At 28.3% G+C, this 27,286-nt stretch overlaps 1 protein-coding gene and 1 long non-coding RNA gene across 4 annotated transcripts in view; one reads left to right on the top strand and one right to left on the bottom strand.

Annotated features, from left to right (window-relative positions):
* The window catches only part of AP-2alpha (adaptor protein complex 2, subunit alpha), a 125,734-nt gene extending 114,891 nt beyond the window's left edge, over nt 1–10,843 (bottom strand). For 2 of the 3 annotated variants that reach the window (XM_075378558.1, XM_075378557.1), the window contains exon 1: nt 10,739–10,843. The gene's annotated coding sequence lies outside the window, so the exon portion shown is untranslated. Of the gene's footprint in view, nt 1–10,558; nt 10,652–10,738 lie in introns of those variants that run through there. The other variant, XM_075378559.1, reaches the window with a different exon arrangement.
* LOC142332249 (uncharacterized) lies at nt 440–26,978 on the top strand. Its single transcript, XR_012758234.1, has 3 exons — nt 440–523; nt 18,366–18,442; nt 26,833–26,978. It is a non-coding gene; the product is annotated as an uncharacterized LOC142332249 (long non-coding RNA).
* The last annotated feature ends 308 nt before the right edge of the window (nt 26,979–27,286 follow it).

Genomic DNA, 27,286 nt, shown 5'->3' with positions numbered 1-27,286 from the left:
ATATATATAATATTATATATACTCACACAGTTAAGTAACAAATTAAATCATACAATTCATTATCATATATACTTCCCTATTGATAATCATTTTTCTATTAATTAAACAGATATGACTGCAAAGCCTTCGACATTTTTAAAATTAATTTTTATTAAAAAATACAATCTTTTTTTCTAAATGGTAATTAAAAATTGAAATATATATATATATATTACACACACAAAAAATAGGGAAAAAACAATACACATTTTATATATACAGACTCAAAACAAAATATGATAACCTCCAACATCAAACTGATAAAAAAATAAACGAAACTAAGGAAATTTTAACAATTATTTCTAAAAACATACACACACAGGGAGAGAGAGAGAAAGAGAAAGAGGGAGAGAATGTATACATACAAGCAAAATAACCTTTAAAACAACACCATTCATTCCAACCTTAATGCTCAAACGAATTTTTAAATTATCATCTGATAAATTTCCTGGTTACATCTGCATTCCAAGCTTGGTCAAATTATGTGAGTATGGGAAAAAATAAAATTATTTCAATTTGCTTCAGCCAAAATTAATTCTACAAAAATGTACACTTTTAAATCTTGTCCACAAAAATAAATAAATCTGTACTTTCAAAACTCATAACTAATTTAAACGAGTTGTTGCCCACTAAAAATAAGAATGTTAATCTTATTTAGTTACGCTGATAAATATAATTAAATGTAAATTTAAAATGCATATATGTATAAAAATATTTAAATGGTGTACAGCGAACACATTTTTCACCACAGAAGACATATCAATTCACTCTTAAAATCTTGAAAACATTAAAAATCAAACAAAATTTATAAACTGACCAATTACTTTTTATGTTAAATTTTACCATAATTATAAAAAAAACTTAATATTTAACTGATGTGTATATTATATATATATATATAATGGAAGGAAGATAAAAAATTAATTAAAAAATTGTACCTGAATCTAAAAACAGCTATCAAAATAAAGTATGCTAAAACTAAATAATTTGATCTTGGAAGAGGAATAAAGCAAGAAGAATGCTGCCTCCTATTACCAACCTCGTTTAATGTTTCCTGAATGTATGATCAAAAATTTTCTACAAGGTGAAAGAACCCAGAAAATGGGTAGGAGAAAGAAAATAAAATATATATGTTTCATAGATGCGAAAAGCTTTTTACAATACGAAACACAAGATATTCATCAAGTAATTTCAAACTGTAAGACATCATGACAGAATATGGAATAAAAATGAATGATACAAAAACAGAGTAATGAGGAAAGGAGACAGTAAATAAACAAATGCATGCACAAAACAAAGGAATTGTAAGTAAACCAAAACAGGTACTTAAAAAAGATATTAATAAAAAAAAAAAACAACAGCAAAAGGTAAAAACAAAATAAAAAGAAGAATAGTAATGTTTAGGAAGCAGCGTCAAATGCTGTATTTTGAGTATATTTCTGTATGTGAAAACAGTGAGACTAATAAATAAATAAAAAATAATAGGCATTAAAATATAGTCACAGAGGAGACTGGAAAATATTAAATAGAAAAGCCAGAAATTAAAAACTGAGTAATGAGAAGAGTTAACAAGAATAAAAGCTTATTCGAAATAAGAAATATAAAGTGGCAAGCTTTCAAGAAAGGCAAAATTGATTGAAACAGTGTTAAAGGTGCAAGAACAGAAGCCAGAAATGGGTAAAAGGAAATTGAAGCTATCAGGATATAATCTTTTTATCATGAATTTCAATCTTGAAGGAAAATCAAATGCTTAGAATTAAGTAAATTCTGCATGGTCCTTGCTTGTGAGTGAAAAACTGGAGAAAAAAATATAGATCAGTGAATTACCTAAGGACGCATAATACTCACTGTTAATAATTTACTCAGATATCGAAGGCTTTTTCTACATAAAATTTATTATTAAACATCTTGAATACAAAATATTTTGTACACACTGAAAGCAATGAACATCTTAAGAATAAAATTTGTAACAGAAGATTTACCCTACTACTAACTGAAAAAACAAGAAAGACCAAATGGAAGTGGCCTTGGAATTTTGGAGATAAAACGTAATCTCTGAAAAATATTGTTACTGGTTATGAAATGTGGATTAAAATAAAAAATGTTGATAAAAAGGAAAATGATGATGTATTTCTGGTGCAGTAAAGTCTCTTACTTGATTTCATGCCAAATGGAAAAATTAATTCAAAAACTTTCTAGGAATCACTTATATGGTTCATATAGTACAAAAGAAATAATGTACACTATTGTCATTTAACATCACTTCATTTCGCATTAACAACTGCTTACCAGGGTAACTTAAAAAAAAAAAAAAATTGCCTGGGAATTATTCAACTTACCCCTACAAAGCCCACTGAGGTATTAATTATTTCTTGAAACAAAAAGTGTAGATATCATTTCATAAGTAACAATGATCTTAAAAAAAACAGTTGCTAAATTGCTGACCAATTGGATTATTATAATTATAAAATAGGAAAACTAGTAGCAAATTACAATAAGTGTATAAATGGACTGAGAAGAATAAATACAGAAGAAGAATAGAGTTTCAATTCTAGAGAAGAATTTACAGGAACAAATTGCAGCCGTAATAATCAAAGAACGTAAGAAATAATTCGAAAAAGGGAGTCCAAGGATGTTCCCTATCCCTGTTACTTTTTAATTTTTACAGAGAACTAGGAGTTAATGATGTTAAAGAACATTCTAGATCCGAAGTAACAGTAAGGTGAAAAGATAAAGATGCTATGATTTGCTAATGATATAGTAATTCTAGCCGAGAGTAAAAAAATTTAGAAGAAACAATGAATGGCATGGATAAAGGCCTACGCAAGAACTACTGCATGAAAATAAAAAAGAACAAAAGGAAAGTAATGAAATATAGTAGAAATAAGCATTGCTCCCCAGATCCATGATTCATATTCATGAATCAACGAATATAAAAATAGGAAGAGAAAAGATTACAGAGGTAGAAGAATTTTGTTATGTGGAAAGTAGAATTACTAAAGATGGATGAAGCAGGAGCGATATAAAATGCTGAATAGCACAAGCAAGCGAAATGAGCTTTTAGTCAGAAATATAATTTGCTTACATCAAAAATTAATCTAAATGTCATGAAAACATTTTTCAAAGTATATCTTTGGAGCGTACCTTCATATGGAAGTGAAACTTGGACGATTGGAGTACCTGATAAGAAAAGATTAGAAGCTTTTGAAATGTGGTGCTATGGGAATGTTAAAAATCAGATCAGTGGATAAAGTGACAAATGATGAGGTGTTGTGGCAAATTGATAAAGAAAAGAAGAAGCATTTGGAAAAATATAGTTAAAAGAAGGATCAACTCCTCTTAAGGACACTTACACAGGCCACATATTAAGGCATCCTGGAATAGTCGTTTTGATATTGGAAGGACAGGTAAATCGGAAAAATTGTGCAGGCAAGCACCACTTGGAATATGCAAAAAAAATTGTTAGGGATGTAGGATGTAAGAGGTATACTGAAATGAAATGACTGACACTACATAGGGAATCTTGAAGAGCTGAATCAAACCAGTCAAATGACAAGACAAAAAAAAGTAAATGATATTACAGTTAATAAAGAAAATAGTTTAAGTAAATTAAAAAAATCATTCTGGTGTATTTAAAAAAAAAAAGGGGTGAATCAATCAAATATCCAATTTTATCTCTAAATAATAATGGAAAAAAAAGAACAAAAAAAACAAAATTAAAAAAATTTTTCAAAGCCAAAAAGAACTGCAGAAGGTTAAAATGCATAACCTAAGAAGTTTATGCATTCAAAATGAAATTTTTGAATGTAAATTGCTACTTACAGTGAAATTGTTGAGGTGAATTATGCAGAGTAAGAGATATTAAAGATCTGTTAACAAGATCAACATTTACTGAACAGAAATCTTTATTTAACGGACATGAAAGATGAAAATCATATTAATGTGCAAAAATGAAGATTTAAGGACATATTTGGTACAGTAATGTTGTTAAACTTTGTATTAGTTATAAGAGATTTCTATCTTTGCTAGGAAGTTACATTTGACAACATAATATATGAGGTGCAACAATAAAGTAATGAGACTGATTTTTCTTTGCAAGATGTGGCAACCCCCTGCAGCTTGCGTAGGCACACCATCTTTGAACTTGGTTTATAAGCTACTTCTAGTCCAAGCGGCACATTGATGCAACTGCTCAGTTGTGAGTTGTGCTGTAATAACTGAACACGTGTTTGTGTCTCTCGTCACAGAAATGAAACCGCAAAATATTGCGCAAAGATATGCTATTTCTTTTTCCGTTAAATTGGGTGAAAACGCAACGAAAACTTATGAAGGCTTTTGGAGAGGAGGTTATGTCAAGAGCACAAGTTTTTCGGGGCATAAAATTTTTAGTGAAGGCAGAACGAATGTTGAAGATGAAGACCGCAGTGGACGACCATCAACCTCACGGACAGATGTCAACTTGACCAGGGTGCGTGAAATCGTACGATCTGATCGAAGATTATCCGTGAAAATGATTGCAGAAGAACTCAATCGAGAAACGGTTCGTCTAATATTAACTGAAGATCTTGGTATGAGAAAGATTTGTGCAAAAATGGTCCCCAAAAATATCACACAACAACAGCGAGAAACATGGAAAAATGTTGCAGCCGATCTGTTAGAGCAAACGGAAACCAATCCAGATTTGTTGAACCGTGTTATCACTGGTGATGAAGGTTGGTTTTTTCAATACGATCCAGAGACAAAACGCCAAAGTTCGCAATGGTGCTCAAAGGGATCACCCAGACCAAAAAAAGCTCGTGTCAAAGTCAAAAGTACATGCTTGTGTGCTTCTTCAATTCCAAGGGAATTGTTCATAAAGAGTGGGTGCCTCCTGAACAAACAGTTAACCAATATTTCTACAAAGACATTTTAGAAAGACTTCGTAAACGAGTTCTTCGTGTCCGTGCCAACACTGCTGATAATTGGATTCTGCATCACGATAATGCGGCATCCCATACTGCTCTGTCAGTACAGCAATTTTTAACCTCAAAACAAATTTCAGTACTACCACAGCCACCTTATTCACCAGATATCGCTCCGTGTGACTTTTTTCTATTTCCAAGAGTCAAAATGGCGGTCAAGGGACACCATTTTCAAACAACACAAGATGTCCAAAAAGCTGTGACGAGGGTCTTGGAGGATATTGCAGAAGATGAGTTCCAGAAATGTTACCATCAATGGCAGAAGCGCTGGAATAAGTGTGTGCAATCAGAGGGGAACTACTTTGAAGGAGACAACACTAAACATGACTAAAACGGTAAGCAACATTTTTTTCACATCAGTCTCATTACACTATTGTCGCACCTCGTATGTGTGAGACGTAAAAAAAAACTGATAATATGACAACATTTAGATCATTTTTAGCATACTAATGAAAAAGACAGAGAGTTATGATATTAATGAATGTATAAAAGAGAAACCACAGAAAAATTGGGATGATTACCCTGAGAATGATGTAGTTTTATCAAAATAAAGAAAAATATTAGCTAGATATAATCTTGCAAGAAATGTTGCTCAAACAATCTAGCTTGATTTAAAAAATACTGTTTATAAAAAAAAATTACATGCAAAATAATAAAAAATTCTAAACTCTGTTCTTTTTAACTGTTATGGAAAAGTTACTAGAGAATGGAGAAATAATATTACAAAAACTTTTTAAAACTTTATACTTTTTAATCATACTTTATCATATACTGCACACAAATCCTACATACATTTTATATAAATATCATACACATACATTTTACTTATCATACTTTCATATATTGCATAAGTTTAATTAGTAAGTTAATTTGGATTTCAAAAGATAATATCATATATTGAAATTTCTAATATATTTATAAAATATCAAACTAATTTCCAATCAAACATTTACTGTAAAAAGTAACGAAATAGTGAAGTTTTTGCATAGTGAAGTCTTTATTTCATTTACTTAATTAACTATCACAATTTTCAACAAACATTTTTATGAATTTTTATAAAAGATTTCTCATTCGAATTTATCTCAGATAATGCATCATTATTGCAAGGTTTTCTTCCTGTTAATTTGGAGTTGTCCAATTCTTTGATCCAAGTTCATCAAGAGAACTAACTTGGCTAAGACTGACATACCTTGATCTTCAGCAAAAAGCTTTGAACACAGACAAACAACTGTGTAATCTATAGTGCTAATAAATGTTAAACCCTCCAGAAAATCTTAAATAATTCAATGTTCTTCTTAAAGAAATTGTCTATGAATTCATTAGAGGCATGTTTGCTGCCTACAATTCTAAGAATAGAACAACCAATGAAGGATTTTCAAATTATCAATTTTATCAATTTTAGAAATTTTACACAAAATATATCACTGCAAAAAGTAACAAAAATAACATCACATTCCATCAGTGATGTGAAGCAGTATTAAGTCTTCATAGATTAAAGGTACATTCTGGAAATTTAAGCATTATTTAAAATAACATTTCAGCATTATAATATAAAATATCTAGATCCTATCTCTCAAGAATTCGTGAAATAAAGCAATAAAATTTAATTACAATTGGTTGTACAATTAAAAATTGTCACAATTTACATACTTATACTGACATACACATACTGGTAAGAGATTAATTATAAATACGTAAGAGAATTCTATTATGAATCCAAGACAGTCTGTTATGGACAATATAGAGCCACATAAAATGACAAGAGATTTGTGATAATGAAAAAAGTGAAGATTGTTTGATTAATAGTGAGGCATCTTTAGGTCACTGGCATAATTAGGGAGGGTGTGGTCTGCACAGGGTGTGGTCATAAGCAGGAAGGGGTATAATTTTGATGAAAGAACTTCAGAAAGTCTCAAAGTTCTTTCATCAAAAAGATATCAACAAATCTTATGCAAATGTTCAATGAATTCTCCAAAGACATCATAATTGAAATTGAGCTACTGAGAAGTCATTTGCAAGTGGCTGGAATCAACCAAGAACATTACAATAAATGTTTTTTTTTGTCTTCAGTCATTTGACTGGTTTGATGCAGCTCTCCAAGATTCCCTATCTAGTGCTAGTCATTTCATTTCAGTATACCCTCTACATCCTACATCCCTAACAATTTGTTTTACATATTCCAAACGTGGCCTGCCTACACAATTTTTCCCTTCTACCTGTCCTTCCAATATTAAAGCGACTATTCCAGGATGCCTTAGTATGTTCCTATAAGTCTGCCTCTTCTTTTAACTATATTTTTCCAAATGCTTCTTTCTTTATCTATTTGCCGCTATTTACCTCTTCATTTGTCATTTTATCCACCCATCTGATTTTTAACATTCTCCTATAGCACCGCATTTCAAAAGCTTATAATATTTTCTTCTCAGGTACTCCGATCGTCCAAGTTCCACTTCCATATAAAGCTGCGCTCCAAACACATACTTTCAAAAATGTTTTCCTGACATTTAAATTAATTTTTGATCTAAATATTTTCTTCTCAGGTACTCCGAAGAAGAAGAGACAGACTTATATGTCTCTTCTTTTAACTATATTTTTCCAAATGCTTCTTTCTTCATCTATTTGCCGCAATACCTCTTCATTTGTCACTTTATCCACCCATCTGATTTTTAACATTCTCCTATAGCACCACATTTCAAGAAATGGTTATCATTGAAAATTTTGAATTCATAATTGAAATGGAATTTTCTGATTTAGGTTCACTGATTAGTTGATGTGAACAAAGTTTTTTTAAACTTAAGGTGATTAAAAATTATCTTTGTTCCATCATCAGCCAGTCGCGGGTTTCAAATTTACTACTATTATCTCAATCGAGCACAAAATAGCTAATTAAATTAATTTTGATGATATCACTAAATCTGCTAAAAATCAAAGTAAAAATATAAAAACTGTAATGTTTTAAAAATCAAAGCTAAAACAGTATTAACGTAATGCACATATAAGCAGTTACAGAAATCTCAAATTATGTAAGAAGTTAAAAGTGATATAAAAGAATTTATAATCAATATGTGTATTTTCAGTGACAAAAAACTAACTGCTCTTATATTTTTATTATTAGAGAGCTACAATATTGATCCTGTCAACAATAATAATTTATGGGTTTATCATCACACTCATCCATTTCTCCCTTTTATTAACCTTCCTGGCTTGTCCCTTGGACATGTTTTATCAGGATGTTAAGTCAGCACTCTAGCTCCACCTATGATTCGAGGCTGTTATCTCTTAGCCATCTTTCTTTATTGAAGCTCAAGTGAAAGTGACAAATCTGCAAAAGGAACTGTCTGCAAAGGGAATCTGTTTTCTATTTCGAAGTAAAAAAAAAATTAAATTAAATTAAATTGGTAAAACAGGTGGTCATCTATTCTTACTAAATCCATAAACTGAATAAACCACACATGATGAATTAGCTAAAAAACAATTTCTACAAAAAAAAAAACAGTGTAGTTTTTTCAAATATTAATTAAGTATCCAATCATCCGACTTTATAGAACACGTTAATGAAATTAAAAATAATTTTTTGTTACCTTACTATATAAATTGAACAGCAAAAGAAAAACCAATGAAAACTGAATTATAAATTATTGCATACCTATTATAATAATAATGGATAAATGTTACATAGATATAAAAAAAAAAATCAATCCATATTTCTACTACTTTGTCAGTAACACATAAATAATTTAATTATAAAAATATAAAATAGATTAGTTAGGGAACTGAAATCGCGAAAGCATGAATAACTTTCTATAACACGCAAACATAATTCATGTGTAGTCACAAAATGCAAGCTAAAGTTACTTTCCTTGTTAATTTGTTTTTTCTTTACTAATAAGAAATATATCAAACTGTCCATTTTTAACAAATAACTCAACATCTTTAATAGTAATAATGCATATTACATCACTAAACAAGAAATTTACTAAACCATGTTCTGAAATATACAATTACTGATGACATTCTAGAAATTAGGACATCAAGAAGAATGAAGTGATATGAAATATTTGAACTAATATACAGAAGTACTACAGATAGTATTGATCAAGTCTTACAAAAAACTTTAAATAGAGATTACAAATTGATATTTCACTTACAGTTTCATTATTAATCAAATCTTAAAACACAAGAAAAAATATTATATAATGTATAAATATCAAACTAGAAACTTTACAACAAAAATAAGTTATGATAAACAAACTACACAGGACTGATTTACTATGCTACCCTAATTCAATAATAAACTACATTACTAGAGATATCAAAAAGTAATCAATTCAACATTTATTCATAATTAATTATATCTGATTACTAAATATCTATTTAATTATCTACAGTGTAATATCTTCTTGACTTACAGAAAGAGTTATGGATGATAACAGATATCTTTACTTATTAATAATTTAAACAACCAAAAACAACTGAACGCATAATATATAGCAAATCTAATAATATTAAATATATCTCATTCCAACCTATCTATTTACATAAATTTTATCAAAAGAAAATGAATACACATACACACTGCAGTTTTCTTGTAGCCGATATTCTGAAATACCAATCCTTATAAATACAAGCTTTTCAGAGGTAAAGACCTATTACAACTATACAGTTCCTCTTTTTTATCCTGCTTTACATCAATTCTCTGACTATAAATTGTTCTTATTTGTGGAGTGAACTGGTAACATTCTTGTGTAAAATTTTTTTAATGCACATAATGAATAATTATTTTTAAGTAATTTTTCTCCTACATTTGGTAGGAATACACGTACTTACAATTATCATAAATATTATTACATAATTTATTATTGTGAACATAGCACATTACATAATTATTATTATGTACTTACAGGTACTTACTACAATTATCACTTTGGTATTAAATCAAAACTCAATTGAGAATTAGATTAATACTAAAGTACAAATTTTCTTCATTAGTGATATGCTAATTTATATTGACAACAAATTTAAAATTTAAAAAAATGTAACCCGATATTCTCCCTTCATAAACAAAACTCAAAATTTTGTGTCAAAACAAACGCCTGCTACAAACATACTTAATTACATCTTGATATATTTTCAAGTTTTCCATGATAAATAATCACGAAATGTTACTTTGGAAAAATTCAACAAAAATCAATAAAACTATAAATACAAACCATTTACCATTATTTCTTTTACAATAAACATAGCATAACAAAAGTTTTAGTCGATCTTATTAAATCTCACTTGCATACAACAGTTTTGGGTTATGCAACAAAACCCGATTAGTTTTTTTTACAAAATATACAACTAAGCGAAGTATTTTAAAATAACAGTGGGTAAATGGAATATTATAATTCGCATACAAAATAATAATCGAACACGATATCACTCACTTCCATAAGGATATCAAATAATTTATTTTATTGACCTATGTGAATAACATATATATACTCTTATGAAAATAAATGTATATTTTGAAGTAGAATGAACAGTATAAGAAAAAAATAATAATTTAACATTACGCTTTTCCTGACTGCCAAAATGAAGATAAACAGCAACGAGAAAACTGATTAACTTAGTGCATACAAAATTAAATCGGCTAAATATCAACGGGTACAGTCTGACCCTCCCCTTTTATAAGTGATAAATATATATAAAAAATATAATTTAGTTGTTTAAAAATAGGTTGTCAAGGTACTTACAATTATCACTATTTATTAACTACAATGATTAATTACACGTTAACTTAAGATAAACCGACTTTTATCCTCTACGAAAACTAAATCCAACACACTTGGCAGACGCCATTAGCAAATGACCACAGAAGGTGGGATAGGTTAAAATTTATAATATGTAACAGTTTGCGAAATTAATTTAGCGTGAATTTTTATTTAAAGCAATAATTTAACGTGCGGTAATTATTAGTTAACCATTTTATGTATTGACTATAAACAAAAGAGATAATCAGTACATAGATAAATTATAAATATTACAAAATGTTTTTAATTAAATTAAGATCAATCCCATCATTATCATAAACATTTTTTTGTTTTTTTTATAGCTATTTTACCATTAGATACAGAACATCATACTTAAAAATAAGTAATGGTAACGTACGAGTACAACGTGTCAATAACTAGTATTATTATATTGCTAGTTGGCAACATTGAATTAATAGAAAATTCAAATATTAATCCGCACTGCACTGCCACGTTGTTATTGTACACTTCATTCATAATGCACAAAGGACTTGGGGTAAAAATACATTAAATAAATAAAAGAAACTTATCGCAGTAAATATGTCAGAGGAGCGAATTTCAGGTTTCAGTTAACCTAGAAAACGTACCCAAAACCCCAATTTTTTGCGTCTAACTCCGCTTCCTAATTACATCAAAACGGTTAAAATTTTCCCCTTCAGAACGAAAAAAAAGCCAAAAATGTACCCCATTTTTTGGTTCTTAACTCTACGGTTCCTATAAACCGATTCACTTGAAAATTAGTAGGGTAGATTTACTTGAAAAATCACTATTCCCTATAGGTTTATGTCATCACTCCACCAAGTTTCATCAAAATCAGTTAAAATTTGCATGAATGATATATTAATTTCACCAAAATTATTATTAAACTACAAATAACGTCAATTGACAAAAACTTTACTAATACCTCTTGAATTTTCCTCTTGCTTCTAATCCTTCTATTTAAAATTTGTAAGAATTCCACTTAACAGTGTTTTTATCTTTTCCTTACCTTCTTGTTATAGTTTTTATTGTATATTTTAGTGAACTGTTTATTTGCTTACCTTAATTCATTTTTTTTAATGTGATGCTTTCTATCTACCTCCTGAATAAAAAAACTGATATTCAAATACAGTTATTTTACAATTTTGTAATTAAAAAGTGTAGCATAAATCAAACACAAAAAATACTGCAGTTCTTGCCTTTATTGAATAATAGGATTACAAAAGTGGTAATGTGGCAGTAAATAAGCTTTGACAAAGTGGTGGAAGAGAAAACAATGCATTTGATTGTGTCCCAATAGTCTAGTTGTGAGGGTTAATGCATAATGTTTATAAAAGTGAAATTGTAGAACACTTAACTAGAGATCTAGTTGGTCACTTCAGATTCTACTGTGTAACATTATTAAATCATTTTAGGCAGCTAATGAATTAAAGGAAAATAAGAAGAAATTTTGACTTGCATTAATTGAATATGTTTAATTAGTCTACAAGCAGTATTTACCCTGAGTTCAAGTAATAGTTCTTACAATGTACATTAACAGATCTGTAAAGCAAATTAGTCTTCTTTGGTTTGTGTGTTGTTTAATACTGCTAATCTACTTGGAAATGAATTTTTTTTTCATTTGCACCATGAAACATTTCAGGTGTTATTTTGACTTACATTCTCAAATTTTCAGCGAAGAAAAGTCCCTTTCTAGCCAAGCTCTCTTGTTCCTTCCACCTTTCCCTAGAATATAAAAAATTACATCTGTCAAGATAGCTTATGTGATCTAAATATTTAATTTTTCTGCTGTTCATATGTAAATGATTATAGCATCAGTTAAGTCCTGCAAAACATCTATATTAGTTGCATGATCCACCCAAGATAACCTAAGAATATACCTTTATACAACAAGGTCTCTTCAGAAAATAACCAAACTTTATTTTTTTAATCTTTATTATTAATTTTACAGAATATTGGTGCTTGTTCACTTCAAAGTACTCCCCTCTTCCAATTTACACACTTTTCCCAGCAGTATTTCCACTTTGCAAAGAAATCCAAGATATCTTCATTTGAAATGGCCTTGAGGCAAGAATTCAAAATGCACAATTCCATTAAAATTGAAAAAAAAACCAGAGAGCATCACTTTGACATCAGATTGAAACTGACGTGCTTTCTTGGGGCGTGGAGATCCTTTGCCAATCCATTCTGATGATTGAAGTTTTGTCTCGATGTCGTAGCTGTAAACCCAACTTTTGTCTCTCGTTATGACCCTTTGCATGAATGTTTCATCATTAGCTTGTTCAAAACGTTGCCGACAAACATCAACTCGATGTTCTTTCTGCTGTTCAATCATCCAATAAGGGACAACTTTGCTGCCACTGGATGCATGTTCAATTTTTCAGTCATAATGTCATAAAATAATCTGATTGAGATGCTAACCTCTTCTGCAAATTCTCTGAAAGTATATCGGCGATTTGCACGCAACAGATCGTTCACATTTCTGAATGCAGGTGTCATCAGTTGAAATTGAAGGCTTTCCTGGTTGAGGTTCATGTTCGATTGACTGAAGACCACTTTTGAATTGGGGAAAACCATTCATAACAATTGCCTATGACCCAGAGCATCATCTCCATAAGCTTGTTAAAAGTTGAAACATGTCTGTGAACGTTTTCAGTTTCACGCAAAAATCACATGTTACAAAATCGTTACTAATACTTAACTTGTTGCACTCAAATAACCAAACATGAAAACTGAATGAGATATCAATAATCCAAGAACATGGTGTTACAGAGGAGGTTATGGGAAACACAATGCTGTCAACCACACGTCACTAAATATCTCTATTGGCGCATAATTTAAAATGTTCAGTTATTTTCTGAACAGTCATCACATTATTGGGGATACTATCTACGAATTTATGTTGCACTACTTTTGGTTTTATATCTTAGGATTGATCAAACCGACTTTCTTCATATTTGGCTCAAATATTTCTATACATGGGGCATTGATCACATTAATTTTTTTCAAAATTCATTAAGGTGGGAGGTATTGGAAAAAAAACAACTTCAATTTTCTTCAGAGGCATTCTAGAGAAAATAGAAATAATCCAAAAAAATGTTTAAAAAATCAATCCCCACTTTTTAAAATTAAAATATATGTTTTTCTTCTTTCGGTCTACCTCCCTTTCTTCTTTCAACAATCTTTTTAAAGGATAGATCCTGAACTTAAAATGACAAAAACCTTTTTTTCTTATTTTAGCCTTTATTGAAGAGGGAATTAGATTTAGAGAAAACTTTACTTAAGCGAATTTGTTAAAGCCAACCTACGTATGAATATTTTTAGAAAAGTTTTTCTGTATGACTTTGCCATCATAGCCATGCAACACTTTGCCAGCCATTTTTTATTAATTGTTTCAAACAATTTAAAAACTATTAAATATGAGTATGTAACTGATGTGATTACTCCATGAAGAGCATCTTTGATGGTGGAAACCAAGAAATCTGGTAGTTACAATCGGATTAAAAAAAGAATCCCAAATATTAGAATCTAATTTTACTTTTTAATTAGAAAGAATTATTTTAATTTTATTCAAAGCAAGACTATTTAAAGTAAACCAATTTTTCACATATCTTAAATCACCCAAGAAATAATTATTAATTATTATTTAAGTATCATCAGCTTATACAAATCTTTACTTTTCTGTCTATGAAGCTACACTACACAGGTACACAGCATAAAATATAAGGAAAGGCATGCTAGTCATATCAAATTTGCATTAAAGGTTTTTGCAGATCTTGATCTTATTACCCCCTCTTACCAAAAAACACAATTTTAATACTGAAATGTTCTCTAAGGATGTATGAATGCATGTTGACCTGTTTTATACTCGATATCTCTGGGCTGGATGGGTCAATTTGGTTGAAATTTCCCATGTTGCTTTCTGTATACAGGGCATTGAAACCATTTAATTTTGGTTACAATTGGTCAGGGAGGGAAGGAGATATGGACCTTGTACCTTGTGGTTCCTATATCTCAAAATTTTTAGTCAAATAATTAGTAAACTAAGATACTTTCTCGTGGTTGTTTGGTCTTACTCAAATCCTCATGAAGGGGCGGCGACAAAAAACTTTTTTTTGTCATTCTGTATTCAAAGTCATATTTTTGAACTTATTAGATGATTCTATTACATTAGTATGCACTCTTCCAATTCTTTTGATTTTCTGTTGTCTGTTGGTCTTTGATTGTTTGTTCAGGTGGAAGAGTGTTTATGTAGTACATGTGGCTTCCAGTTTTACAACTGTGCTGTAGTGTCTTATTTTTGTATTTATGGAGAAACATTTTCTGATGTAGGTGAACCAGATTAATTTTTGTGCTTTAGCTATATTGTTTGGATTGAGGTTTTTTCGTTTAGGTTGTTTGTTATTATTTCTCTGAGGTATTTAAGTTGGGTTACTTTTGACTTTACTTCTTTTAATTATGTTGGCTTTTGGGACATAATTTCTGTCTTTTCAAATTATATTCTGAGGCCAATTTTATTTGCAATGTTATGAAGTTCTAATCTGTTTTAGCTTTGTCAATTTTGTTTGCTAGCAGTGCTTAGCCAATGGTGAAACCAAAGCAGTTTGTTTTGATTTTATGGTCTATTTTTATTTTTGGGGGTATTTTTGAGCCATCCCCTCATTACCATTTCCAGCAGTTGAATAAGAGTGGTGAGAGTCCATCCCCTTGATGCAATCCTCTGTTTTGATCTGAAATGGTCCTGAGAGTTTGCCTCAGAATGTCACTATTGACTTAGTGTTTGTGTGGGTCAGTTTTATAATGTTTATTAATTTGGGATGTAGTGTTATTAATTTGAGATTCCCCTGTAGTTGTTAGGGTCTGTTTTTTTTTCATAGTGGGTGGATGAGGGCTGTCGTCCAGTGTTCTGGTAGTTGTTCTTTGATTCAGATGTTGACAAGCTGTTGCTGAAGGGCAATTTTTGCTGGTCTTCCTCCATGTTTCCAAATCTCTATGAAGGTCTGATCTTCTCCTGCCAGTTTGTAATTCTTCATCTCATCCAATGTTTGGTAGACTTCTTTTATTGCGGTTAGGTTGATGTTGTTAATGGGGTGCTGATGTTAAAGTTTAGGAGTTCTGTGGGTTCTTTGTAATTTGGGAGTTTATTGAAATATTTAGCTAGGATTTCCATGTTGTCTTTATTGTTATGGGCCAGATTACGGTTTTCATCCTTCATTAGTAGAGTTGGGAATTTGTACTTTTGGAGTTGTTTTTTGAAGATTTTGTGGTAGTTTCTTGACTGCGTTTTTTGTTGAATTCTTCTTCTATTGATTTCAGTGTCTTTACATTGTTGTCTTTTATTTTCCTTAAGGTTCAGGTGTTTTCTTTTCTTTGTTTTACTAAATTTTAGAAGGATGTTTCGGATTTTTGGGATTGGTGTGTAATAGCCATACTTGATGTCTCTTCTCCACTATTTCATTGGATCATTGGATTTGCTGTTCCACCACTGAAGATTTTTACAGGGTTTTATTGGAGCCAATTCTTCTGCGATTTGATTAGGTCTTTGAGTTTATCCATTAGTGTTATTTTTTCAGTTGACTTTTGGTAATTTTCATTCATGATTACTTGGGTAGGGTATATTTTTCTTTTAGTTTTAGGGACTTTGTGTTGCTACTTCCTTTGGGGAGTAAATTTAATTTTAATTTACACTACATGGTGATCTAAGCCAGTGTCTACTCATAAGAGACCTTTTACATTGTAGTGGTGGTGTTTGTCCAAGAAGGCATGATCTAGTTGCCATTCTACTTTAGTGTAGTTGGCGTGTTTCCAGATTTTGAGTTTTCTTCTTGAAATATGTGGATTGGATCTTTCTTTAAAATATGACGTATAAAAAAAAAATCATCAAAATCAGTTCATTTGATGAACATAAGACTTAATAACATGCATAATAATACAATGTAAAGGTTGAAAAGAGAATCACATTCCTTTTTATTGTGTCTGTTATAAGAATAAAAAAATATAAATGGGTCAAGCTAAGAACCGCCTTCATTTGATGTAAATTAAAAACATACATAAAATAAATAAATGAACAAGTATTTTATTCAACAGTTTTATTTGGTTAAATTTACAATTAGCATTTTTGTAATTTTTTAAATAAAAGGTGAATTCTATTCATAAATTCTTAAAATATTTTATGTATTTAAAAAAATTATGCGATACAAAATGAGTGTAAAATAAAAAAAAATAAAAATTACTATTAATGATAAGTACATACCTCTAAAAATGACATTTAACATTATTTATAAATATTATGTGGATAAAATAAAAAAAAAGAGAATAAACTCTTAATAAAATAATATATTAATCAGAAAACACTACCAGTTTTACCTGGCCCAAATAATCAAACCAGCAAGTGGTAAAGATTGATAATTCCTTTATCAATCTTTTACAAATTTTTATGCAACTTAACAATTATTCTCTTCAAACTGTCCTACAAATAAAACTTTAAATAAAATTATACTGAAATGTATTAGACAGACAACCTCAAATTCAGAAAATCATGAATGAGGATATATTTTGTCCTGTTATTTTTCATAAACGTTACTTGAATTCAGATGAAGCTACAAACGTACTGAACAACAAACTTGAGAATAGAATAATAACAATCCAAAGAGAAAATTTTAAAATTCATAGAGAACAATATTCTTTTAACAGACCTAAACTAAAATGAGTTAAAATAAATTTTCAATGGCATGAATTTATTGATTAAAGAGAAATTCATTAAAAAAGGTAATGAAATGTGACAGATAGATGGATAACAAAGAATTATTGTATCTACAGAATTTTCTTATTTAGATAGTAAAATTATGAAGGATGATGCAAAACATAAAACAGATATTGAAAAGTAGACTGTACAAAAAAAAATCAACTATTATTAAACATAGATGTGATAATATAAAAGATACCATTCAAAAATATGTTTGGAGATTACAGTAGTTTATATTAGAGACATATCTTTCCCATAAAAAAGGATGGTGCATTTGTTTGTTTGTTTGTTGCATGTGCTCACATTTCTATTTTAGCTGCTACTGGCGCCGAGCGGACCAATAGTAGTGTACCTAGCGACAGTGTGCAGTGCACGAATGATTTATACTTCTTGATACAAATGATTTACCTAAAATTATATTTGTGTTTTGGACATCAAGGCTAAGTTAGTTTCGTAATGGATATGCAGAGAATAAAAAAAACAGAAATTATAAAAAAACAAATTATATAAATAGATAACTGAGGTTATTGATATTAAAATAATTAGGATAGAAAGCAATAGAGAATAACATTAAAACAGGAAAATAACTGAAGATTCTAACAAATAAATAAATCAAGGAAACATTTTTATTTCCATTTTACTTCGACAGATTGAAAAAAAAACCATGTTTCAATGTTAGTTGTTTTGATGTGAAATATTTCAAAATTAGGCTTAGATTCTTAATTACTTTCAGAATTTAAACATAAATATAATTTACCACTTTCCAAAAGGAAGAATAAAACACAATAAGATTTCATTTAGGATAAAATCTCAAAAGAATAATTTTGTTTGTTTTTCTTCATAAAGAATGAAAAGAATAACTAGAGAGTTAGCAATCAACAATCAAGGAAGGAATTATGGATCAATACCACCCTTTTGGCCAGGTAATATTAAAATATTTTTCCTATATCCACATTATCTAATTTACCATATTATATTTATTCAAAATACAATCAAAACTAATTTTTATACACTTCACAATTATTAAGCTTAAAAAAATTCAATAATAAATACTGACCAAAATGAGCAATTATTAAATATTTTTATAAGCAAAAAAAAAAAAAAAAAATCACATGATATTTTAAATTCACAAATTTCATTACACTTGTCACTAAATGCTAGTACAAAATGGGCGGAATGGTTTTTTATTTATTAAATATTGATTTATTGACAGTCAGTGATCATAATGACTCACAAGTACATATAAATATATATTTTGGAAATTATACAATGCTCTTTTCATTTATACAAAATAATAATATAAAAAAGCAACTAATATTGCTTTCTTGTAAGACTGGATCTATACTATCTAATGTGTCTAATTTATGATAGATAATTGAAAAAAAGAAGAAAAATATCTGCTATATTTTCCTAGGCTTTTAATTATAACAATAGAGATTAGTTATTATTTGTTAAGAAGCTTCAAATTTAAAACATTTAATGGCAATAACATAAACTAGTATATGAATTTTGGTCCCTTGCTGATGTTATATATATAGCAAATAAAGAATTTACTTTACCATACATTTATACAGCGTCATAATAGAAATCAGTGTAAACAACTGTTGTACAAGATTTACAAACGTAAATGTACTACTGAAAATAAAGAAATAAATCATTGGTTTTCTAGCTTAGTTAAAGGATAATTAACAATGTAGATTGAAAATGTCAACAAAAATTTTTTCATTTAAGTAAATCTTTTTAAATTTCACGAAATCAGAATCATATTACTATGATTATATTTCCTACAAACGGCGATTTATTTTGTTTGAAAAAGATTTGCATTAAAAATGGGATAAAGTGCAGTGAAGTGGTAAAAATGTTAAGAGGAGGTTTTTGATCAGAATGTTATATCAATACAAATCAATGCAGATTTTTTATCATGAATTTTGATGCTTCATGCTCACAGATGTTGAAGCCATTTAAGATTGCAACAATATTTTTTCTCTATTTATATTTTATTGATATTTGTAAATTTATTGGTACTGTACTAATTGAATTGTTTACCTTAATTAAACAAATAAAAATTGTTGTTAATTTTATATTATACACTCTTTAAGAAAAAATTATTTCTAATAGATATACTATTTATAGAAGTAATCACTTCAATTGTATTATGACATTAAGAAAAGAACTAAGCTGCCTGCTAGATAACTATAATTTAAATGTAACCCATTCACATTTGGAAATTTTCTCTAAGTATTTTTTAATAAGCATGTTTGTGTAAAAATAATGGAGGGGGTCTGAAGATATAAAAAACTTAGTTATTTCTTCAAGTAGTACCTACTTATACAAATAGCTTAATTTAACTTCATAGAATAACGTCAAAAACAGTGACCAACTCCATCTCCATCTCCCAATTTAATAAAATTCCTTCTGTATTTTATGCTTTAAATGTATTTTAATTATAATGAATATATAAACAACTGAATTCTTTGAAGAATTAAAAAGGATAATAGAACAATCTTATAGTGAGTTTTGGGTGATTTATGTAATTATGAAGAATGGAATCAGAAATCATATATTTCAAAAAAAGTTTTCCAGATTTTATAAATGTATATATGTTAGTCATAAACAAAAAGGTTGTAAGCGATGAGAATATTAAATGCATGTCGCTCTAAAAATCGACATAGAAAAAAAGAATAACAAGCATTCCAGTCCATAATATAAAATATTTTTCACTAAACCAAACATGTTACTTAACAACTGGTATCTCAAATCCTCAGAAATGTGATGAGCTTTACATCTATTATTCTATTCCTAAATTCAACAGAGCATATGATAAAAAAAAACAAGAATGTTTGGTTCTGCTGTCTTTTTGAGTTCATCTTTTTCAATTACATCTTTTTTTTTTTTGGAAATGGCAGTACTATATATAATGAATTATTATATATGAATTATTATATGAATTATTATATTTTAATATAATAATTTATTATTGAATCCTAATATTTTCAACCATATTTAGATGCATATTTCAAATTTGGCAGCTTAATAATTAGGATGTATTTTATTATAAACGGCGATTTATTTTGTTCGAAAAAGATTTGCATTAAAAATGTGATAAAGTGCAGTGAAGTGGTAAAAATGTTAAGAGGAGGTTTTTCGTGAGAATGTTATATTAATACAGAGTTTATGAATGGTACACAAACTGTTTCAAGAAGACTGTGAAGATGACAAAAGTGGTTAGATATCCGAATATATTCACAACCGATAAAAATATTGACAAAATAAAGAACTTTTATAATTATTTACTAATAAATCACTAACAGAGAAGCTCTTAATGAGGTGGGAATATATTTTGGCTCATTTGAAACAATTTTGAGTGAAATTTTGGAATATAAAATGAGTAGCAGCAAAATTTGTTCTAAAACTGTTAAATTTTCAACAAAAGTTACATCAGAAAAATATTGCAAACAATTATTACTTGACATCAACTAACAATTGTATTTAATGGTTATGGTATTAAAATGAAGATCCAATCATCTTGAAGTTAGCTTCTATAGAATAAAGACCAGAAAAAGCACATCAAGTTTGACTGAATATAAAGGTTATCTTTACTGTTATTTCTTTCAATTACAATCATACTGTCCAGTCAAGAAAAAGTATTACTTAGGAGTTTTATGCCATTTATATTAGGCGATTTGAATTGTTTGCCCATAAACATGGCCAAATAATTGGAATTTACACCATGATAATGCTCCAGTTCACACTTCACAATTACTAATTATTTATACAAAAATAACACCATACTGATGCTGCATTCTCCAGACATGGCATCATGTGACTGTTTTGTTTCCATAGACTAAGAATGTATTAAAAGTGTAACAATTTATGATGATGCACTTAATAGAAAAAAAATCAAAATATTTGTAGAATGCATTCTTCATAAATGCTTTATGAAGAATGCTTTCTACAAATATTTTGAGGAACACTAGTATAAGTGTGTCACATCTCTGGGGGGGATTGTGTTTTGAAGGGGACGATATCAATATAGAAGAATAAGTAATTTTTATTTTTTTATAAAATTTTTTCTACACAGTGGAAATAAAATAAGTTTCCATTTACAAAAGAAAATGTTGATAGGTAAGGTCATATCTTTACTATATTAAGGGAATCTAAAGGCATTGTTTAACTGGATTTTCTTACAAATGAAAAATATATAATATGCAAAATTTCTGTATGTATTAACCAAAATAATTAATTCATATGAAAGTGTTAAGTTTTGCGATTCAATTTTATTACTTTGAAACAATACTCATCTTTAATTCTTTTTTAACAATGACAAATCTCAATTGAATTAAATTGGATTTTTGTCTTGTTAACTATGCAATTATGACTAAATTCTGGTATTTATAAGGATCAAAAATTTAATAGTATTAAAAATAGCATAGAACTGATTTGGAACTCAAGACTTCATTGAGCGTGAATAAATAACATTTTATAAAATGCAACAGTGTATTATAGTTTAGTATTATATTAAAAACAATAGAATTTATATATTTTGATTATGATTGATAACCAAATTTTTATAAATAAATTCTTTTACATTTGAATGCCACTGTAATAATAATGGTCTTTATTAAATAGTTAAATATGAAAATATTAGATAAAATTTTTCAGAAAACATTAATAATTTAGAGCATCATATAATTTTGAAAATATAATAATAAAATAATTATACTACTTTTTAATAATAACAATAAGAAATACTGTACATATCTTTATTATTGCGTAATAACCTTAACAAATACATTACAATTCACATAATAATAGCATAATTAATTAATAATTAATACATTGATGTACAGTGTACAAGTTGACTGTATGAAAAACAGATGACTTAAATAGCAAATAAATTAGCTTGACAAGGATAAAAAAATGTATACAATTTAATAAAGTACATTAAAAATCAATCTGTTTGGCAAATAATTAGAATGATACTTCATCATTATTATTAATATTAAAGGTAATCAATGAACATTCAAGACAATAAATCAAATCAAATTAAACATAAATTTAACTACAACTGAAATTACTTTGTGTTATTATAATAATTTTATTGTACAAATTCATTTATTGAAAAGGTTGAGTAGTCTACCAATAAATAATACCTAACTGCCAGAATATATAACTAGTAGTAAGGTTAACTACTAGTTGTTACCTTAGTTTTTGCAAAAAATAAATTATTTTTAAAAAATCTGGCAATGAACTGGATAACTTTCCCAGCAATGCTGGTCAATTTTTGAAATTCATTTTTTCACTTCAACCATTTTAAGTTTAGTATCTTTACAATTCCTTTTTATTGAAACACAATAACCAAAATAATGAAATTCTTATTTTACGTTTAAAATTTAAATTTTAAAAGATTTATGACTTTAAAAGATATAAAATCTGTATAAGCTGTCTTTTCAATTCAGATAAAATTTGAGCTTTGAATTGGTAACAGAGCTAAATATTTTAAAATTTATTTCATACAAGCAAATTTTAAAGCAAGTCAAGATATCAGACAATTTTTTGAAAATTTTTAAGCAAAACTTCATTGTAAAATATAATTTTTAAAATTTAAGGCTATAAAACCTAAAAAATAAAAAACTTATAATTTAAAAAAAAATTTAAATAATATTACATTCATAAAATTGTTTTAATTTGCATATCAATGCTCTCAACAAGTGTTAAAATCGAAAGTTTAAACAATAACACAGGCCTATTATATTATGAATGACTTTGTAAAATAGATTATCAAATCATTGGAAAATGGCGATACAGAAATCTGAATAAAATGTAAAATAAAATGTATTTAAAATATTCACTAAAATTAATTTTACATAAAATCAAAATGAAAAATTTTGTTTCAATTTTTTTTTTAAATCTAGGAGCTACCATTACGGGAATGTATTAAGTTATATTAGTGACTTATTATTTAACAAAATAAAAATTAATAAAAATTTAAAAAAAATCTTTTTTTTTTTAATTTTGGGGTTCTCATATTCTAGGGGAAGCATTCAGATAAAATTAATTTTTAAGAAAATTAACTTCTTAAAATTGTGGGAGTGAAATTTTTTTTCAATAAATTTTTCAAGAGTAAGGACAATCAAAAAATTATTTTTTGTTGTCACAGACCATTGAATGAGATGAATAAAAATTTTTATAGTGGTTTGAAGACCTACTGATATAGAAAATATGGATGCAAAAAATTCCCATTAACTCCTTTTCTGAAGATGAAACTAAAAAAATAAAAATATATTAAGCCATTTTTTGGGGAGAGGGATGAGTATTAAATAAACTTTTTTCATAATTTGTAATTTTGATAAAAAAAATTTCAAACTTTTGTAAAGAAAATCTTTTCCTAAAGTGCCCCAGTAAAGATTTAAAATTTTGTTTTGGCCAAAACACCCCCTCCCTTTTTTCCAATTTTTGCAAAAATTTAATAAATTCTTTCCCTTCTGAAGGTAGTAAAAGTTGAAAAAATCCAGTCAATGGCATTCAGGGTTATAATCAAATACAGGGCAAAATATACATACGTACAAATATCTGTCTGACAAGAATAGATTTTCTGACAATTATTTGTAGTAGAGATTATTTCTGTTAAAATTTTGACGTGAAACGTCTTTAAAATCACACTGAAATATAAGAGTACCAGAACAGAAATTTGTAGCCTAAGAAAAAGGTCTATATTGTCCTGCCTTAATAACTCTCTAACTATTAGTCTTAGAGACGTAAATGCAGTGTCATTTTATAACTTACATGGTCAGCTCGCCAATACGACTTTGCGTTACTAGCAAGCGAATTGGCAGGGAGGGCACAGCGCAGACTGGCCAAAACTGGTGCTCTCGCTCATTTCCATTCAGTGTAGTTTATGACTTAAAGTTCATGTAAGATCTTTATGTTCATGTAAGATTGACAAATTTTATAATACCAAAAAATTAAAAACCCAAAATTAGTTATAATTATTATAGATTTTAAGAAAGCCTATACAACTCTCCACCCACAGGGAATTTCTACTTAAAATCCTTGGAAGAATTTAAATTAGATCGCAAGACAATAAACAAAAAAAAAAAAAATATTAAAAACCAAAAAAATCATTAACAAACATAAAATCAAAGATGAAATTCTTAGGAAAACTTTCAGAACCATTCAAAATTAAAACTGGAATAAAGCAAGGGGATTGGAAACAGTCCAATCCTTTAACTGTGCCATTGAAAAAATCATAAGAGAATGGAAGAACTCAAAAAGTTAAACGTACAAAAAAAATTAATAAATACAAACATTTTGGACTTCACAGATGATATTGCAATTTTCACAAGAGATATAGACAAGGCTGAAATCAAAATTCAAAAACTAATTGAACGTGCAAGCAAAATTGATCTTGTTTTCATTTCGTATGAAAAAACTAACTGGTTTTTCAGTGACAAAGAGAACAGAACACTGAAACCGTTAAAATTTCCGACATCAAAGAAAAAAATAAGACTTCAAAAATTTAAATATTTGGGAGAAATCATAAGATTGAATATAAATGAAAAAAATGGGATGAAGAATAGGGTATGAAAAATGGAAACTGCCTATCATCTCATGAATAAAACTTACAATAAAAAATCCCTGTCATCTAATTCCAAATAGAGGCACTATGAAACTGTAGTTCTACCAGAAGAACTATAGAGGGTAGAATAAATGTCTGCAGTTTTTTCAGAACAAGAAATAGCAAAAGTAGAAAAAGAAAATTAAGAAAAATTTATGGACCAAATATGAAGATGGAATTAATAAATTGAAAAGAAATTTACAAATATACAGGAAAAATAACTAGCACAGATTAACAAAACAAATATTTAATTACTACACAGAGTCACAAAGACCAACCGGTTTAAAGAAATATAAACAGATCTAAAAACATTAAACATTTCTAAGGATCTGTGTAAAAGATAAATTTAGACAAATGATTTGAGAATCAAAGTTACCAGAGAGAAAGAAAAAGAAGGGTATAAAAACCTGAGTAGATAGATGAAAGAATGGCGACAACAACAGAGCAAAAGAAAGAAAATCTTTGGGAAACTAAAAATAAGTCAAAACTGTGCAAACTTGATCTGTAGTGAACGGAATGATAAAAAAGTTCAATAGTATGGACTAAAAAAAAAATATATATAATAAGAGGATGTAATAAATTGGGAATAATATTCTCTTTTTTATCACTGAATGCAAAGAATTCTTACTTTTCCCTTGTTTTGGCAGTTAAAATTCACAGAGGTATACATTAAGGCATGCATTCAAATTATAAAACATTATAGAAGATCTGGCTGTACGGTTTATAAACTTTAAAAACATGATTTAAAAAAAAATCTAAAACAATAGGTTACCCAGTAAACAAACAGGAGAAAATTTTGTTTTCAACAAAATATGTATAAAGTTGTCTTATTTTTCACAAGACTACAATGAAAAGCATGGGGTGTGACCTCTGTTCTATTTTGCACCTTAACTCCATTTCATTTAAAGAGATTTACTAGATATTGTATATTGAAGCTATAATCTCAATTTTGTATCAATAACCTTTGTCATATTTAAAGAATTTATACTGTACTGTAGAATTTGTAGATACTGAATATGAAAGCATGCCGTGCCACCAAGTATTTTATTGTGGTCTTACAAAAATAGACTACTTTATACATATTATTTTGTTGAAAACAAAATTATCTTCTATTTATGCTTACTGGATAATCCATTTTTCTGGATTTTTTAAAAGCATGATTTTAACATTTACATTTTTTTTTATTTTATACTTTTTATTAGTATGATGCTTAAGTATTTAAATACTACCACAAATGCTACTTATCGATGCAAGATGCAGGTATTGCGGTTGTTACAAAAAAAAAATGAAAACTTCAATATAATATGAGTTTTCAATATCTTGTTCAAGGGTGTTTGAAGTGTTACATTGTCGACTACATTGACGTTCATCCCAAAAACCTAATGGCGTGTGTACTACTCACCACCTTCTGGGATGCACATAATTTTATGAAGGGCAAGATTGTTCTTTTTAGAAATTCTTTCTTGGTTATTATGCAATTCTTAAATTTTAGATAAAATGCAATTGTGTTTGTGGTAAACTAAAATTCATTAATCAGCAACATGTTTTTCCTATCTGGGTAAAAATACCCAATTAAGATGGAGATGAGCTTTACTTTGGGTAGGGTTATTTGGCCTTGACTACAATTCTTTCATGACAGATCGTCTTTTTTACAAACAACTTTTACTTTATGATACAAACTTTTCCTTTTTTCAGATTTTATGGGAGGTGCTGCCTACAGATTGACTTAGAGGACTTTGGTTTCTATTCTGCAATTGCAAAATAGGCCTAATGGTTTAAGTGCTTATCAGGCTTTCTAATTAAGCTCTTCTAAAATAAACAAAATTAAATTTTATATGTCAAATTATACACTGAATTATACAGTATTTAAATCAAATTTATAAAATCATTGATAATTACATAAAATAAATAAGAGTGTAAAATTTAAAAACTCATTATGCATTATAATCTTGATTTAATTACAATACATTTAAACAAAGGACTAGAATGTAATATAAAAAAAGCATAAAGAATAATGTAAAAAAGAAAAAGTAAAAATATATTAAGAACAAACAAAAATTCATTGGCTTACTAAATAACCTAAACAAATATTTAATACAGTAAGTTTGAAACAACAATTTATAATTAAGGCCACAACATTCACAACAGT

This window comes from Lycorma delicatula, chromosome 11, assembly GCF_047948215.1.
Source record: "Lycorma delicatula isolate Av1 chromosome 11, ASM4794821v1, whole genome shotgun sequence".
Classification (NCBI taxonomy): Eukaryota; Metazoa; Arthropoda; class Insecta; order Hemiptera; family Fulgoridae; genus Lycorma; species Lycorma delicatula.
The sequence above is the reverse complement of the archived record's forward strand: the minus strand, read 5'-3'. Positions and strand labels throughout refer to the sequence as shown.